The sequence below is a fragment of the Leiobunum rupestre genome, chromosome 3 (assembly GCF_980474605.1).
Source record: "Leiobunum rupestre chromosome 3, qqLeiRupe1.1.hap1, whole genome shotgun sequence".
In the NCBI taxonomy this organism is placed as follows: Eukaryota; Metazoa; Arthropoda; class Arachnida; order Opiliones; family Sclerosomatidae; genus Leiobunum; species Leiobunum rupestre.
The window spans coordinates 31,771,435-31,789,764 of NC_143386.1; the positions used below are offsets into that span (position 1 = coordinate 31,771,435).

The following is an 18,330-nucleotide window of genomic DNA, read 5'->3' on the forward strand; positions in this document are numbered from 1 at the left end:
CTCACAAGGGGAGTACCCGAGGGGTTTATTGCCGATTTTGTTCAAAGTCGGGCGTAATGTAGACTTATATGAGATATGAAATTTCCCAAAAGGAGACGTTGCACTACCCGTTCGATTTGCCATGGCAACCGAAAATGTTTTTGACCACTTAAAACCAAACAGAAGATAATTTCCTTATTTTACCCAAAAATTGTTACAATTTTACGCCACAAATGTTCCAAATTACCCAAAATTGATAAAAATTTACCTAAATGTGGTCCAAATTACCCATTTTGTGATTAAATTTTTTTTTAAATATTTTCGTAGGTACGACCCTGCGAAACCGAGAAAATCGCATACTTTTTTAAATGGAGATCTTATTTATTTTAAGTGGTCAAAAACGATTGGGTAGTGCAACGTCTCCTTTTGGGAAATTTCATATCTCATATAGGTCTACATTACGCCCAACTTTGAACAAAATCGGCAATAAACACCTCGGGTACTCCCCTTGTGAGTAAGGATTAAGGATTATCAGCTAGGCTAATACCCAAGGCATCACCTGAGGCCGAATTCAGCTAGCGGTAATGAAATAAGAATTGAAAAAGTAGAAAGAGCCATACTTATTGAGATTACATTACTTATGGTAGGAACAATAGCTGAAATAGTTCGGGGGCAAAACGGTTACCATGGTGACGCGGGGGTTAGTCTGGATGGGGGCGAAATAGGCCACGAAAGGTATTTTCAGTCCACTAAGGACATTGCGGGGAAGAACGGGCTGACAAGTGACTTGACCTGACAGGCCGACAACGTCCCCCCGAAGACGAATGACCTCTCAGGCGGGGACCATGGCGACGCGCCTCTTTTCGCTTCGGGGTCAAAAATCTCCACCAAAGAAATTCGCGTGTCACAACGCGAGGAAGCCAAAAGAAAAAAAAACATTGTTTCAGCTTCTTACAATAATATTTTCTCAAAGGAAGAATATAAAGATGGCACAGAAATGGGGCCATTTCAAGGTGGTTTATTTTCGCCTGTTCTCGGACTAAAAGTGTACTCTTTTTACCCTAAAACGTTTTATTCGCTTGTTCCGGATAATTAGGGCTACTCTTTTTACTCCTTCTGAAAAGGAGGTGTAAAGAGAGTAATAATAATAATAAATAATAATCAACTAGGCTAATACCCTTGGCACCACCTTAGGCCTAAGTCATCAAGCGACTTTTGAAGCCATTAATTCAGGTGGCCGGGTTACAATGCGTAGGAGGGTGGTGGCAAGCCCTGCATGCCACGAGATCGAGCCAACAGCTCCCTACACTAACTATTACCGTTAACCTCAACAAGTTTTTATGGAAGGGGAAACCGAAGATCTCGGGGGAAAACCCCTTAAACCAGTGGGGAGAGGACTTGCAAAATCAACGCGGAAGGATTAATTCCGAGTTTTCACCCAGTGCCACAAGTTGGGATCGAACCCAACTCCTCATGTTGCGAGGCGAATGTGCTAACCACTCCGCCACCCCACCCTAGTAAATTGGGTTTTGTCGTCTGCTAGCCAGAATTTATTTGCTAAAAAGGTCACCGGCAGTCATTTTGGAATAAGTATTCGCCACTGCAGAATCGGAGTAATATAACGTCATAGCCTTACTCTTTTTACCCAAAGACTATGTATACGCTTCGCTTACTAGACAGGCGTCTTCATACAAGAAACCTGTTAACACTTTCGAAACACAGGAGAAGCCTTTGACCAGCCGTTAGAGGCGCCACTAGTAGCACTGCTGAAGCACGGGGAAATTTTGACCAGCGTCTGCTATCGTATGCAAGTTTAGCCATTGAACACGCCAGTCTATTTAGCGAAGCGTATATATAGTCTTTGCTTTTTACCCTAGTCCGAAATCCCGGAACAAGCGAAAAGAAACCTACATGTCCCAATCACTGATTGTAGGTACCTGTAAGAGGGCTTTCCCTCTTTTAAATTTAATTATAATTTTCATAAATTAATGGTTTATGGTGATATTGTAATTCATTGCGAAATGTTACTGTTCGTGAATTACTCACGATTATTTCCATATTGAAATTCACAATACATAGAATGATTGAATTGTTTTGAAATATTTAGCATAATTATTCGAACACAAGTTCAAGTTCAAGTTTATTGGATTTCTTAAGTTTAGTTTACAAAAGTGAAATAGGGCTAAGTCATCTTGACTTGTAAGCCCTTTTTATAGCGGTTATTAGGTTGGATCATATTTAGACCAAAAAAAACAAAAGAAAAAAATGCACAGTATAATCAATGAAAATACAAGATAAGAATAGGAATAATATACAGTGCAGTAGTTTGAAAAGAACACAAATAAAAATGTAAATAAAGCAAAAAAATCCCAACTAATAATAAAAATAATAATCAGCTAGGCAAGACACCACCTTAGGCCTAAGTCATCAAGCGACTTTTGAAGCCCTTAATTCAGGTGGCCGGGTTATAATGCGTAGCAGGGTGGTGGCAAACCCTGCATGCCACGCGTTCGAGCCAACAGCTCCCTACACTAACTATTACCGTTACTATATACTATAGCTAAGGTGACCTAAGTGAGGAAAGTATATTTAAAAATATAGTAATATTATAAGCGCAATATTACCTCAATCAATGGGATATCGTTATTTCACTCTGTACAATGGTTTGTTTGAAAACAATTTCCGATAAATGAGTAAGGTTTCGAAGTGATATTAAAATCAAATTAAAATTGTAGTAAGTGAATTTTGAACAAGCAAATGTTACATAGATGCTAAGTCACATAATTCTATAACTATTAATTATTTCTTACTTGTTTTATCATTCATAATAACTTAATTTGAAAGAAATTGAATGTGTTTAGTTTTGGTACGAGGGGTGACTTTTTTTAGGACAAAATTAAATCTCTATAATATTCAAGATATTATTATAAATTTTTATAGGATTTGTGTGTAGAATCTGAAAATATGCATCATTTTCTTTAAGTGACACCAGGGGGCCAAAAGTTTTCTTTTCGTAATTTAAAAAAAAAAATTCAATTTATGTGTAAGAAAGTCAAAATTTCAGTCAGAGTTCCCAAAGGGCGAAAACGGTCTGTTGGAATCTCTGGTTGAAATTTTAACTTTTGGTATAATTAATTAATTAATTATCTGAACGTTGGATTTCAACGGAAGCCCGAGCGTAAAAGATGTCTGATATATTGCGCCTAATATGCAATAATTGCTGAAGAATTTCACTATAAATTATTACATTGCAATGGACTGCTCACATATAGGGCCCCCGGTATGTATATTTGACGTAATTTTAAAACCATTATATACAATGAAATAACGATATCCCCTTGATATTGTTAATATTGCTCTTAAAATATTGCTATATATTCGCGTAGGTCCATATAGACTGCCTTGGTGTTGGAGTGTTCGAATAATAAAGTTAAAAATGTCAAAGCAATTTAATCATTTTTTATGTATACAGGGTTGCCACCAAATTTTCAGATTCAAATTCCCTGACTATTCCCTGTTTTCCCTGACCATTTTAACAGATTTTCCCTGACTTATTAAGGCCAAAATTTTTCTTATATATTTTACTTTTATCAGAAGTTAATAAATTACGATGAACTTATATTTCAGTAAAAAAAAATTAGCAAAACATTCAAGGAAATAAATGATAATCATAGAATTTGTCATAGATCTAGAGTTGAATTACCTTCAAAAAGTGCCAAGATAAAATACAATTCCTTGACTTTTCCCTGAATTTTTACCAATTCTTAAAATTCCCTGACATTTCCCTGACTTTTCCCTGAATTTTTACCAATTCTTAAAATTCCCTGACATTTCCCTGAATTTTTACCAATTCTTAAAATTCCCTGACATTTCCCTGACTTTTCCCTGAATTTTTACCAATTCTTAAAATTCCCTGACATTTCCCTGACTTTTCCCTGAATTTTTACCAATTCTTAAAATTCCCTGACATTTCCCTGACTTTTCCCTGAATTTTTACCAATTCTTAAAATTCCCTGACATTTCCCTGACTTTTCCCTGAATTTTTACCAATTCTTAAAATTCCCTGACATTTCCCTGACTTTTCCCAGAATTTTTACCAATTCTTAAAATTCCCTGACATTTCCCTGACTTTTCCCTGAATTTTTACCAATTGTTAAAATTCCCTGACATTTCCCTGAATTTTTACCAATTCTTAAAATTCCCTGACATTTCCCTGACTTTTCCCTGAATTTTTACCAATTCTTAAAATTCACTGACATTTCCCTGAATTTTTACCAATTCTTAAAATTCCCTGACATTTCCCTGACTTTTCCCTGAATTTTTACCAATTCTTAAAATTCCCTGACATTTCCCTGAATTTTTACAAATTCTTAAAATTCCCTGACATTTCCCTGACTTTTCCCTGAATTTTTACCAATTCTTAAAATTCCCTGACATTTCCCTGACTTTTCCCTGAATTTTTACCAATTCTTAAAATTCCCTGACATTTCCCTGACTTTTCCCTGAATTTTTACCAATTCTTAAAATTCCCTGACATTTCCCTGACTTTTCCCTGAATTTTTACCAATTGTTAAAATTCCCTGACATTTCCCTGAATTTTTACCAATTCTTAAAATTCCCTGACATTTCCCTGAATTTTTACCAATTCTTAAAATTCACTGACATTTCCCTGACTTTTCCCTGAATTTTTACCAATTCTTAAAATTCCCTGACATTTCCCTGAATTTTTACCAATTCTTAAAATTCCCTGACATTTCCCTGACTTTTCCCTGAATTTTTACCAATTCTTAAAATTCCCTGACATTTCCCTGAATTTTTACAAATTCTTAAAATTCCCTGACATTTCCCTGACTTTTCCCTGAATTTTTACCAATTCTTAAAATTCCCTGACATTTCCCTGACTTTTCCCTGAATTTTTACCAATTCTTAAAATTCCCTGACATTTCCCTGACTTTTCCCTGAATTTTTACCAATTCTTAAAATTCCCTGACATTTCCCTGACTTTTTAGGCCCATTTTTAAATTCCCTGACTTTTCCCTGATTTCCATGTTTTCCCTGACGTGTGCCAACCCTGGTATAGCTAATTTCAATGTGGGAATAATCGTGAGTAACTCCCATTAGGGACTGCAATTATTTTATCCATGGGTGATTTTCATGTGATATTGATTAGGATAAAGTTTGCATGACGCGCCCAAACGGTGTTAGGCAAAAAGCCGTAACAGTGCCAAAGGGTTATACCCCCGTTTTCGACATTAAAAATTTACCATTTTCGTACTGAATATTTTATCCAGGGTTCGTACGAAATTTTCGGTAAGAATTTCCGCGTCCAATTTTTAAAAATTTCGCCCACCATTTTTGTACAATAAATGATAAATAAATTTTTTTTCAAAATATTTAATACGTATTTTTAATAAATCTTTAACCAAATCTAAATAAAATTACTTAGTAATTAGTCAATATAATGTTCTAAAATCTGTATAAGATATCTGTTTGATAAACTAATTTTTAAATTAAAAAGCAGATCAGTTAATATTTTCAGATAAGGCCAACAGCTTTGATCTGATTAGATAAGATGCGGTTATAATGTAATCCGTGTAAAACAAGAGTATGTGAAGTAGACACAGATATTAAACTAAACATTCTTTTATGAAAGCAGTTTAAAGGCATAATTAAGGGTGAGTTTGGATCTACCAAGTCACAGATATTGAAAAAGATTTCGAATTATAAAACATTTTTCGAAATAACTTTGAAAACTTTAATATATTTAACTGTATTTCATCAATGTTCTAAAATATAATCTATCATTTTTATCATCTTTTCGCTAATTGATACATATTTCTATTTTGATATTTCTTTCAACGTGCGTTATACCCCAAGATTTATCTTAAATATTAAATTTAATATAAAGGTGAATAGAAAATTAATTTAAATCCTGTAATTTTATAAAATAAAGTGCGTTACAGGAAAATATAAAATTGATATTTATCAATCATAAATGTACATATTTTGAAACGATTTTCTTAAATCTGGACGAGCTTAATTCTTTACCAGCTTGAAACTGGTATCTTTAATTTTAAAATACATTTACACGTGATATGAAAATTAATTTAAATCCTGTAATTTCATAAAAATAAAAATGTTAACTCCAATACCTTACAGGGAAATAAAAAATGATCGAGTTATATTTCTCAATCATAAATGTACATATTTTAAAACCATTATCTTAAATCTAATTAAGTAAAGGGAAATTTAAAACCTGTAATTTCATAAAAAATAAAAATTTTAACTACAATACCTTACAGGGAAATAAAAAATGATCGAGTTATATTCATCAATCATAAATGTACATATTTTAAAACCATTATCTGAAATCTAATTAAGTAAAGGGAAATTTAAAACCTGTAATTTCATAAAAAATAAAAATTTTAACTACAATACCTTACAGGGAAATAAAAAATGATCGAGTTATATTCATCAATCATAAATGTACATATTTTAAAACCATTATCTTAAATCTAATTAAGTAAAGGGAAATTTAAATCCTGTAATTTCATAAAAATTAAAATGTTAACTACAATACCTTACAGGGAAATAAAAAATGATCGAGTTATACTCATCAATCATAAATGTAAAACCATTATCTTAAATCTGAGTAACCAAAGGGAAATATTATGCTCAAGAAATTATATTTTCCCAAACTTCGAACCGTTTATTATTTAAAAATGAAACTTACCCTACGACTGCACTAATGACGGAGAAGCCTGTAAAATAAGAAGTAAAGATTTAATTACAACAGTCAGACACAACAAGTGGACACAATAAGAGAAGTTGTTCATTAACTAGAGCAGAGCACTCTAGGAACCAAATTAAGCAAAATACATAAAGAGTTTTATTACTTTTTTGGGGAAGCACCGAGATTCTCAGACTACATTTTTCGACAAACATAACAGAGAGAGCGCGAGCGCATTCGTTGATAACGATTTGTTTTTCATTAGCCCCCCGAAACGGTAAATGAGAAAAAGGCTTTATTTTTGACGCGGCGCGAAATGTATTATAAGGGCGGAAATGAGCCAGCGTTTAGTCAAGGCGACGCCTAGAACGTACGCTTTTACATTTACATATCTCTCTACTCTTAAGACCGGGTTGTCAAGTTTCAATACAAACCGCCCATTTGCGCGGTTTAAGCACGGTGGACATAGAAAACTTTAACAAAATATTATAGGATAATAGGAAATTTGTAGTCTATTTAGAGCATTTTATAGGAGACATATTTCGCCAAATAAACGAAAATATAGGATAAATTCCATTCAAATTACAGGAAAATATGGGATAGACTCCATTATAATTACAGGAAAATATGGGATTAATTCCGTTTAAATTACGGGACATTATAGAATAAATTCCGTTAAAATGAGAGTAAAATATAGGATAAATTCCAATTAAAATATGGGGAAATGTGGATAAATTCCTTTAATATTACAGGGTAATATAGGATAAATTCCTTTAATATTACAGGGAAATATAGGATACATTCCAATTAAAATATTGGGAAATGTGGATAAAATCCAATTAAATTATGTGGAAATATAGGATAAATTCCATTAATATTACAGGGAAATATAGGATAAATTCCATTAAAATTACAGTAAAATATAGGATAAATTCCATTAAAATTACAGGGAAATATAGGATAAATTCCATTAAAATTACAGGGAAATATAGGATAAATTCCATTAAAATTACAGTAAAATATAGGATAAATTCCATTAAAATTACAGGGAAATATAGGATAAATTCAATTAAAATTACAGGGAAATATAGGATAAATTCAATTAAAATTACAGGGAAATATAGGATAAATTCCATTAAAATTACAGTAAAATATAGGATAAATTCCATTAAAATTACAGGGAAATATAGGATAAATTCCATTAAAATTACATTAAAATATAGGATAAATTCCATTAAAATTACAGGGAAATATAGGATAAATGCAATTAAAATTACAGGGAAATATAGGATAAATTCCATTAAAATTACAGGAAAATATAGGATAAATTCCATTAAAATTACAGTAGAATATAGGATAAATTCCATTAAAATTACAGGGAAATATAGGATAAATTCCATTAAAATTACAGGAAAATATAGGATAAATTCCATTAAAATTACAGTAGAATATAGGATAAATTCCATTAAAATTACAGGAAAATATAGGATAAATTCCATTAAAATTACAGGAAAATATAGGATAAATTCCATTAAAATTACAGGAAAATATAGGATAAATTCCATTAAAATTACAGTAGAATATAGGATAAATTCCATTAAAATTACAGGAAAATATAGGATAAATTCCATTAAAATTACAGGAAAATATAGGTTTTAAGTACTTCTGAAGTGAAATCCATTGTTTATAAAGATAATTTGGTTTCATTATTTATTTCTAAAATTATTTGTAGACTTGGATATCAAAAGACATAATTGGAACAGGTGAAGCCTATAGGACAATAGTGTAGTTAAAAATTTCGAATGTGTGGTTATTGCTTGTAGGGAAATAAACATTTAGAGCGAAGCATGCAGAGGTTCGATGTTAATGCTTTATTTTCTACTAGATGGCGCCACTAATATTTTATTTACTGATTTATTTCTGTTAACATTATTTTAAGATATGTTTTTCAGGTAAAAATCTATAAACCAAATATCAAATCAGATAAATGATTAGATATTTCTTGGTAATATATTTTTTAAATCTTTAGGGAGAAAAATAAGAGCTACAAAATTTGTACCTTGAATCGTTGTTTGCTCCCAATCCAACTTACGAAAATATGTGTTGGATATACACTTTTGATAACTCGTCATTTCGTAAATAATCCGAGAAAAATCACCTTACCATTAATACACTTAACTATAAATAAGTAATAAATAACTTTTTTGGTAAAAGCAAGAACGTGTTTATTTAACTAAGAACGTACGAGGCTACTTCTTAAGTTCTACTAATTTTCCAGAAAAATAAAATGCGGAAAAAATTGAAGGTTTTTTTAATGTTTTTAACTTTTTATCGATATAAAATATCTAATATCCGTAAACATACTACAAAACATTAATAGTATTACATCGTTCATCAGTTTAAACTAGTCTAGAAGTTCAGTTTTACTTTAAGATTAAAAAAAATGAGGCGAAAATGCCGCTTTATTTAAATTTACAATATTAGACTAATCATGGAATGAAAATTTTCCGAATTACAACACTAGTTCAAGCTCAAACCATTCTTTTCCCAATTGAAATACTCCATCCAGTATTGCACGCAAAAACGTAATCTACTTGATAATTAAGAATTTACTAATGAAAGCTTAAATTTAAAGATTTAATTAATTTATTTAGTATAATAGTAAATGAAAAATACTGTGCGAAGTCCAACGTTTTACACGATAGATGACGTTACTACCACAAATCAAATAGAATAAGAGAGTTTCAATAATATCAGACGATAAAAAAAATGTACATTGGGTAAATTCAGGTTAATTTACTTGCATTTACCTAATTTACAGATTTCACTAATATTTATAGAAATGTACATGCATAGGTGGAGTAGCAGAGTGGTTCGCATTTACGCCTTACAGCAAGAGGAGTCGGGTTCGATTCCGGCATGTGGCACTGGGTGAAAACTCGAAACCACTCCTGCGTAGAGTTTGCAAGTTCTCTCCTCACAGGTTAAAGGGTTTTTTTCAGAGTTCTTCGGTTCCCCCTTTCCATAAAGACTTGTCGAGGTTAACGGTAGTAGTTAGTGTAAGGTGCTGTTGGCTCGCGTGGCGTGAAGTGCTTGCCACCACCCTCCTTCGCGTTGTAACCCGGCCACCTCAATAAATGGCTTTTAATGTCGCTCGATGACTTGGGCCTTGGAATTAGCCGATTAATATTATTATTATTCGCATTTTTACCCATTTTAAATAATATAACCCAAATTTACTTGTATTTACCCAATTTGCAATTTTTTTCCCAAATTAACCCGAATTTACCCAATATACAATTTTTTTAATATAATTTATTTTTATAATATTAAAAAAAAATTTCAAATGTAGGTTTTAAGTTATCAAAAATATATTTTTTGTGGCCATGGCAAAACTAAAGCGCGTCGGATTTTTTTTGTTGGAAATTTTAAGTTACATTATGGTCTACTTGTCTGAAATTACGTCTTACAGATAAACTAAATAAGTTCTCCGTAAGACCAATACACCAAACACGAATGAATTAACTGAGAAGAAAGCCCTTGTGCAACCTTTGATAACATACATTCGTAGTGACCTAATTACATTCTTGGCTAAAAGCGGTGAACCCTAATTTAGGAAAGTGTGAAGTCTCTTATTTATGCAAGTACCGGGATGACGACATTCGGATGCGGCGGAAAATAAATTATTCGTTTTTAGCTTCTAAGCGCTAGATTTTTTTTCCATTTCGTTTTCGCGCATACTTGAGGAAAAAAGGGAAATAATTAGGGCGCACCCACCCTCGCTTACGAGAGCCTTTTATTGCTGAATTAGCGAAATATGGGGCGTTTCATTGGCTTCCCTGCCCTCTCTCTAACCCCCACCTTTTAAGAATGACATTAGCCCGAGCTATGAAACGTCTACGGGAAACGTGTAGCTGCGTAGGCGTTGTATTATTTATTAGTCACAGACTGTTTTCCCTAAAGGTTCTACCTAAGCGTTTTTCCACTTTAGCTTATGTTTATAATTATTAGGGATGCACCGATATGGGTACAGTCGATATATATAACAAAGTTATCTATCATAACAGTAGTGTATAATGATAAAATCATTGTAAAAGACGGTTCAGTACAGTTTCATACCATTTTATTCTATTTTTTGAGTTGAAATAACCAATTATCAAATTATGCCATTAATTTTTCCATTGCAATTTCACTTTAAAACTACGAAAAATAAAACTTATCAAATTTGGAAAGAGTAAATTTCAGTAACCAAATTAGAAAATAGTAAATTTCGGTACCCAAATTAGAAAATAGTAACTTCTAGTATCCAAATTAGAAAAAAGTAACGTTCAGTAACCAAATTAGAAAATAGTAAATTTCAGTAACCAAATAAGAAAATAGTAAATTTCGGTACCCAAATTAGAAAATAGTAACTTCTAGTATCCAAATTAGAAAAAGTAACGTTTAGTACCCAAAATAGAAAAAAAACTTTCAGTATCCAAGATAGAAAATAGTACATTTAGTATCCAAATTAGAAAATAGTACGATTAGTATCCAAATTAGAAAATAGTAAATTTCAGTAACCAAATTAGACCATAGTAAATTTCAGTACCCACATTAGAAAATAGTAACATTTAGTACCCAAATTAGAAAACAGTACCTTTTAGTAACAAAATTAGAAAATAGTAACTTTTAGTAACAAAATTTGAAAATAGTAACTTTCAGCTAAAACAGTGACTCAATATCTGCACTGTAATAACAATAATAAATAAAACCAAAATTCTAAGAATATTTATATTATATAATGATATAGTGGTAATAAAAATATATATTTATATTATAATCCTAACATAGCAAAAGAGCAAAATTTCAGAAAAGATTTCAGTTGAATATTTCTGCAATAATATATAGCCTTAAGTTAGCGGATAGCTTTGATACAACAATAATTCCCAGGTCGAAAACACTAAATTTGAATAAGTCGAAAGGCAAAATATCCGAAAACAGTTCCTCGATTTTCGATCTTAAATTACAAGTCCCGCGGGCCAAACACTGATGGTGATATCGCTTTAAGTTTCTCGATTAACTTTCCAATACCGTAGACGATGGTTTCGGAGTCTCCAAAATCCCCCCCTCCCGCGCCCCTGAAGGGTTGGCATCCTTCCAAAACGTCCGAGTGATCTTCCGGGAAGAGAACTTTAAAGGAGACGACGGGGACGTCTCGGAAAGATTTGTCCCGACTTGAGACGGTCTAAAGTGACGCCCGGATAACGTCGTTACGGCCGTGGTGAACTTGCCAGAACCACCCCGTTCGACGATACTCCCGAACGTGACTTGTACAGGGTGTTTGAGATTAGTTTGTACTCGCTCGCTTAAATTTATTAACTACACGGCAAAAATTAAATAAACACAAATTTGTTTATAAAATATCCCGCAATTATTTTCAATTTAGAAAATAATCAATAAATTAAAATTAAGTACTTAAAATCATATAAAAAAATAAAAACATGAAATCCTAAAAAAATAAATAATTAAAAACAATATCACAGAATCAATTGTTGATTTTTTATAAATAAAAAGGGGGCTTGCCCAACTTGTTAAAATGTTGCTCTTACGTCACAAGTCCTAGCTTTAATAGTGTATTCTTCGCACGGGCGATTTGCACGCGCGCTAGAAAAACCTAAATTCCTTTAGCGACTGTAGCACGCGCTCGTAGACTTGTAAAAAGCCACATTAAAACCAGAACGCCATGTTACTTTATAAAATAAATTAATGGATTAAGAGAGAGATATATATATATATATATATATATATATATATATATATATTTATTCATATCCATTTTACAGTGCAGGGATTATTACATTAGAGTAATTACTTTGCTTTGAAAGCACGCGCAGAAGAAGTCCTTGATTATAAAACATTCTAATATCACAAAAACTTGGAAAATATTTAAAAACCATAAATATTTTTCTGAAAATATTTTTTTAAATATTTTTCTGAAAATATGTTTTTAAATATTTTTCTGAAAATATGTTTTTAAATATTTTTCTGAAAATATTTTATTAAATGTTCTTCTGAAAATATTTTATTAAATGTTCTTCTGAAAATATTTTATTAAATGTTCTTCTGAAAATATTTTATTAAATGTTCTTCTGAAAATATTTTATTAAATGTTCTTCTGAAAATATTTTATTAAATGTTCTTCTGAAAATATTTTATTAAATGTTCTTCTGAAAATATTTTATTAAATGTTCTTCTGAAAATATTTTATTAAATGTTCTTCTGAAAATATTGTATTAAATGTTCTTCTGAAAATATTTTATTAAATGTTCTTCTGAAAATATTTTATTAAATGTTCCTCTGAAAATATTTTTCTGAAAAATTTTTCTAAATGTTTTTCTGAAAATATTTTTCTGAAAAATTTTTCTGAAAAATTTTTCTAAATGTTTTTCTGAAAATATTTTTCTAAAAATATTTTTCTAAAAATATTTTTCTACATATTTTTCTACATATTTTTCTAATACCGGTATCGGCCAATATCAGCTTCGTTTAAGCCAATATTGGCCGATACCGATATTAGAAAAATAGGCCGATATATGGGTGCATCCCTAGTACCTAAGTAGAAGTAAATCAATAATTTATTGACGTGTTAAATTTTTCTTATCAGGTTTCGAAACCCGAAAATATGACAAGTAATTGATCAAACACCTTGTAAATCCTAACTCCTTTTGCAACGAGTGTCCGAAAGCGCTTCCGTGTCAGAAGTTCAATAATAAAGGATCTTTCCCGGTGGACGTATCCCTCAAACGGGGAAGGGTCACAGGCTCCAGGGCAGGACCTGACATTCTCAAGTTTCACAGGGGCTTAAACTAAGAACACTATTATATTTCGGTGTACATTGCCGCTAATGAGTGTTGGAGGGTTTGGTGACGAAAACAGACCCCCCTTTCCATAAATGTATCTTAAAAGTTCATTAACGATAATTGGGACTTGGACATCTCCTAAGGTTTATATAATGACCCGTGTCATATTTAAATTTAAATTGGAAAGGGAAAGAATTGTAGAGTTATCAAGATTAGTTCAAATATGAAGAATGGTTTCAGATTAGTTCAAATATGAAGAATGGTTTCAGATTAGTTCAAATATGAAGAATGGTTTCAGATTAGTTCAAATATGAAGAATGGTTTCAGATTAGTTCAAATATGAAGAATGGTTTCAGATTAGTTCAAATATGAAGAATGGTTTCAGATTAGTTCAAACGTGAAACATGGTTTCAGATTAGTTCAAACGTGAAACATGGTTTCAGATTAGTTCAAACGTGAAACATGGTTTCAGATTAGTTCAAACGTGAAACATGGTTCCAGATTAGTTTAAACGTGAAACATGGTTTCAGATTAGTTCAAAGTGCAAAAAATTATTTCAGAATAGTTCAAATTGCAAAAAATGGTTTCAGAATAGTCCGAAATGCAAAAAAAAAATGGTTTGAGAATAGTCCGAAATGCAAAAAAAGGTTTGAGCGTGTTCAGTACTTCAGAATATCTCAAAATGTGAAGATGGGGTACCGATTAGCTCCAAATGTTACGAATTAGTTCAAATTAGTCTATAATGTTAAGAATTACTTCAGAAATTTTTACGAGTAGGTTCAGATTACTCTAAAAAATTTATGAACGGGTTTCTTATAGTTGAAATACTTAATATTACGTTCAGATTAGTTCAAATAGTAAAGAATGGATTCAAATTGGTCCAAATAGTAAAGAATGGATTCAAAATGGTCCAAATAGTAAAGAACGGATTCAAAATCGTCCAAATAGTTAACAATTGATTCAAAATCGTCCAAATAGTTAACAATTGATTCAAAATCGTCCAAATAGTTAACAATTGATTCAAAATCGTCCAAATAAATAACAATTGATTCAAAATCGTCCAAATAGTTAATTGATACCAAATCGTCCAAATAATTAATTGATACAAAATCGTCCAAATAATTAATTGATTCAAAATCGCCCAAATAGTTAACAATTAATTCAAAATCGTCCAAATAGTAGAAGAATTTATTAAAAAAATCGTCCAGAATGTTAGCAATACGTCCAGATTAATTCATAATGTTAACAATCGGTTCAGATTAGTCCAAAATGTTAACAAAGGGTTAAGATTAGTAGCGTAACTAGTAGCCAAGCGGATTTGATAGTATTACGAGATAAAGAACGTAATTCATTAATAAATGAATAAATCTGCAGATAGCTCGTGTTGGACGTAAGCCGTCGCGATACAACGAAGCCTTAAGGCAAAGGCAAAATATCCGAATCCTATCAGTCCACGGAAGGCGGCAAAGGCAGGAATATACTTCTGAGCATCAAATCCTTTCAATAAAGAATAAAGGGGTACAATGATGGATTAGCCCAAATGATAGAACCCGGTCATTGTTATACACTATCACGCTTACGCGGGAGAAAAAGCTTCCTCTCATCTGGGGTAGATGGCGCTCGTTGAGCCCGGTGGCGCGCCAATTTAATCTGGGTTGCGGCACGTGCTTTCTTCGGGATTAGAAGCTGGCGCGCCTTATAGACAGTGGTGTCAACGTAAAAAGAGAAAGAGCGTGCTTTACTTAGTAGGCGACATTGACTGATCGTCACTCGGTGGTGTTTTCATTGCCTATTTTCATTATCAGGGTTGCGCGAATGGAGGCCGAATGGGAACAGATTGACGGGGAAGCCGACATCGCGAATTTAAGTTATGCCTTCAGCATTTTAAAAATTAATAGAGCCTCCTAACGACTAATAACATAAAGTGACTCGTCTGCATTTAAAGAAATCCGCTGATTCTTCCATGGACAATATTCTTTAGGATAAACTCGCAGAGGGTTATTTTTAGATACTGGACCAAATTCTTTAAGAAGGACTCGTAGAGGGTTATTTTTAGATGGTGGACCGAATTATCTAGGAAGGACTCACAGAGGGTTATTTATATATGCTGGTCCGAATTCTTTAGGAAGGACTCGCTGAGCGTTATTTTTAGATGCTGGACCGAATTATTTAGGAAGGACTCGCTGAGCGTCATTTTTAGATGCTGGACCGAATTCTTTAGGAAGGACTCGCAGAGGGTAATTTTTAGATTCTGGACCGAATTCTTTGGGAAGGACTCGCAGGGAGTTATTTTTAGATGCTGGACCAAATTATCTAGGAAGGACTCGCAGAGGGTTATTTTTAGATGCTGGACCGAATTATCTAGGAAGGACTCGCAGAGGGTAATTTTTAGATTCTGGACCGAATTCTTTAGGAAGGACTCGCAGAGGATTATTTTTAGATTCTGGACCGAATTATCTAGGAAGGACTCGCAGAGGGTAATTTTTAGATTCTGGACCGAATTCTTTAGGAAGGACTCGCAGAGGATTATTTTTAGATTCTGGACCGAATTATCTAGGAAGGACTCGCAGAGGGTTATTTTTAGATGCTGGACCGAATTCTCTAGGAAGGACTCGCACAGGGTTATTTTTAGATGCTGGACCGAATTCTTTAGGAAGGACTCGCAGAGGGTTATTTTTAGATGCTGGACCGAATTATCTAGGAAGGACTCGCAGAGGGTAATTTTTAGATTCTGGACCGAATTCTTTGGGAAGGACTCGCAGAGGGTTATTTTTAGATTCTGGACCGAATTCTTTGGGAAGGACTCGCAGAGGGTAATTTTTAGATTCTGGACCGAATTCTTTAGGAAGGACTCGCAGAGGATTATTTTTAGATTCTGGACCGAATTATCTAGGAAGGACTCGCAGAGGGTAATTTTTAGATGCTGGACCGAATTCTCTAGGAAGGACTCGCAGAGGGTAATTTTTAGATGCTGGACCGAATTCTTTAGGAAGGACTCGCAGAGGGTAATTTTTAGATGCTGGACCGAATTCTTTAGGAAGGACTCGCAGAGGGTAATTTTTAGATTCTGGACCGAATTCTTTAGGAAGGACTCGCACAGGGTAATTTTTAGATTCTGGACCGAATTCTTTAAGAAGGACTCGCAGAGGGTAATTTTTAGATTCTGGACCGAATTCTTTAGGAAGGACTCGCAGAGGGTAATTTTTAGATTCTGGACCAAATTCGTTTGGGTGGTCTTGTTATGAGGGACTCACAGAGGATAATTTTTAGATGCTGGACCGAAACCATAAAAACTTGTTGAGGTTAACGGTAATAGTGAGTGTAGGGAGCTGTTGGCTCGCGTGACATGCAGGGCTAGCCACCACCCTCCTACGCATTGTAACCCGGCCACCTAAATTAAAGGCTTTAACAGTCACTTGATGACTTAGGCTTAAGGTGGTGTTTTTGGTATTAGTCTAGCTGATTATTATTATTAAAAATTATTTGGGATGGACTCGCAGAGTGTAATATCTAGATGCGGGACCACATTCGCGTTTTAGAAAACCATTTTGATTAACTCTAATATCTTCTCGTTTTACTAATCAGTTTTACTAACGCGTATCCCGTCGCGTTTTACTATTGAGTTTTATGTTTCTTAAAACGATTACATGGTAAAAATAACAATAGTTTGAAATGCGTGTATTTTAAAGAGCATTTTCCTTGTCGCGTTATCATTTTTAATGGAAGGTGGCGCCCTCGTTCTTCAAAATAGTAAACTAATAATGCCTTCATTATCTATGGATCACCAAATTGCACTCGCAGAGGGTAATTTTTAGATTCTGGACCGAATTCTTTAGGAAGGACTCGCAGAGGATTATTTTTAGATTCTGGACCGAATTATCTAGGAAGGACTCGCAGAGGGTAATTTTTAGATGCTGGACCGAATTCTCTAGGAAGGACTCGCAGAGGGTAATTTTTAGATGCTGGACCGAATTCTTTAGGAAGGACTCGCAGAGGGTAATTTTTAGATGCTGGACCGAATTCTTTAGGAAGGACTCGCAGAGGGTAATTTTTAGATTCTGGACCGAATTCTTTAGGAAGGACTCGCACAGGGTAATTTTTAGATTCTGGACCGAATTCTTTAAGAAGGACTCGCAGAGGGTAATTTTTAGATTCTGGACCGAATTCTTTAGGAAGGACTCGCAGAGGGTAATTTTTAGATTCTGGACCAAATTCGTTTGGGTGGTCTTGTTATGAGGGACTCACAGAGGATAATTTTTAGATGCTGGACCGAAACCATAAAAACTTGTTGAGGTTAACGGTAATAGTGAGTGTAGGGAGCTGTTGGCTCGCGTGACATGCAGGGCTAGCCACCACCCTCCTACGCATTGTAACCCGGCCACCTAAATTAAAGGCTTTAACAGTCACTTGATGACTTAGGCTTAAGGTGGTGTTTTTGGTATTAGTCTAGCTGATTATTATTATTAAAAATTATTTGGGATGGACTCGCAGAGTGTAATATCTAGATGCGGGACCACATTCGCGTTTTAGAAAACCATTTTGATTAACTCTAATATCTTCTCGTTTTACTAATCAGTTTTACTAACGCGTATCCCGTCGCGTTTTACTATTGAGTTTTATGTTTCTTAAAACGATTACATGGTAAAAATAACAATAGTTTGAAATGCGTGTATTTTAAAGAGCATTTTCCTTGTCGCGTTATCATTTTTAATGGAAGGTGGCGCCCTCGTTCTTCAAAATAGTAAACTAATAATGCCTTCATTATCTATGGATCACCAA

General features: G+C 33.3%; 1 protein-coding gene across 2 annotated transcripts in view; it reads right to left on the reverse strand.

The window, feature by feature from the left end:
* Window positions 1–18,330, reverse strand: part of LOC149951480 (uncharacterized) — a 126,029-nt gene that overhangs the window by 26,608 nt on the left and 81,091 nt on the right. The window contains exons 1-2 of one of the 2 annotated variants that reach the window (XM_090168068.1): window positions 6,876–6,934; window positions 6,713–6,740 (exon numbers count right to left, since the gene is read on the reverse strand). The gene's annotated coding sequence lies outside the window, so the exon portion shown is untranslated. Of the gene's footprint in view, window positions 1–6,712; window positions 6,741–6,875; window positions 6,935–18,330 lie in introns of those variants that run through there. The other variant, XM_090168067.1, reaches the window with a different exon arrangement.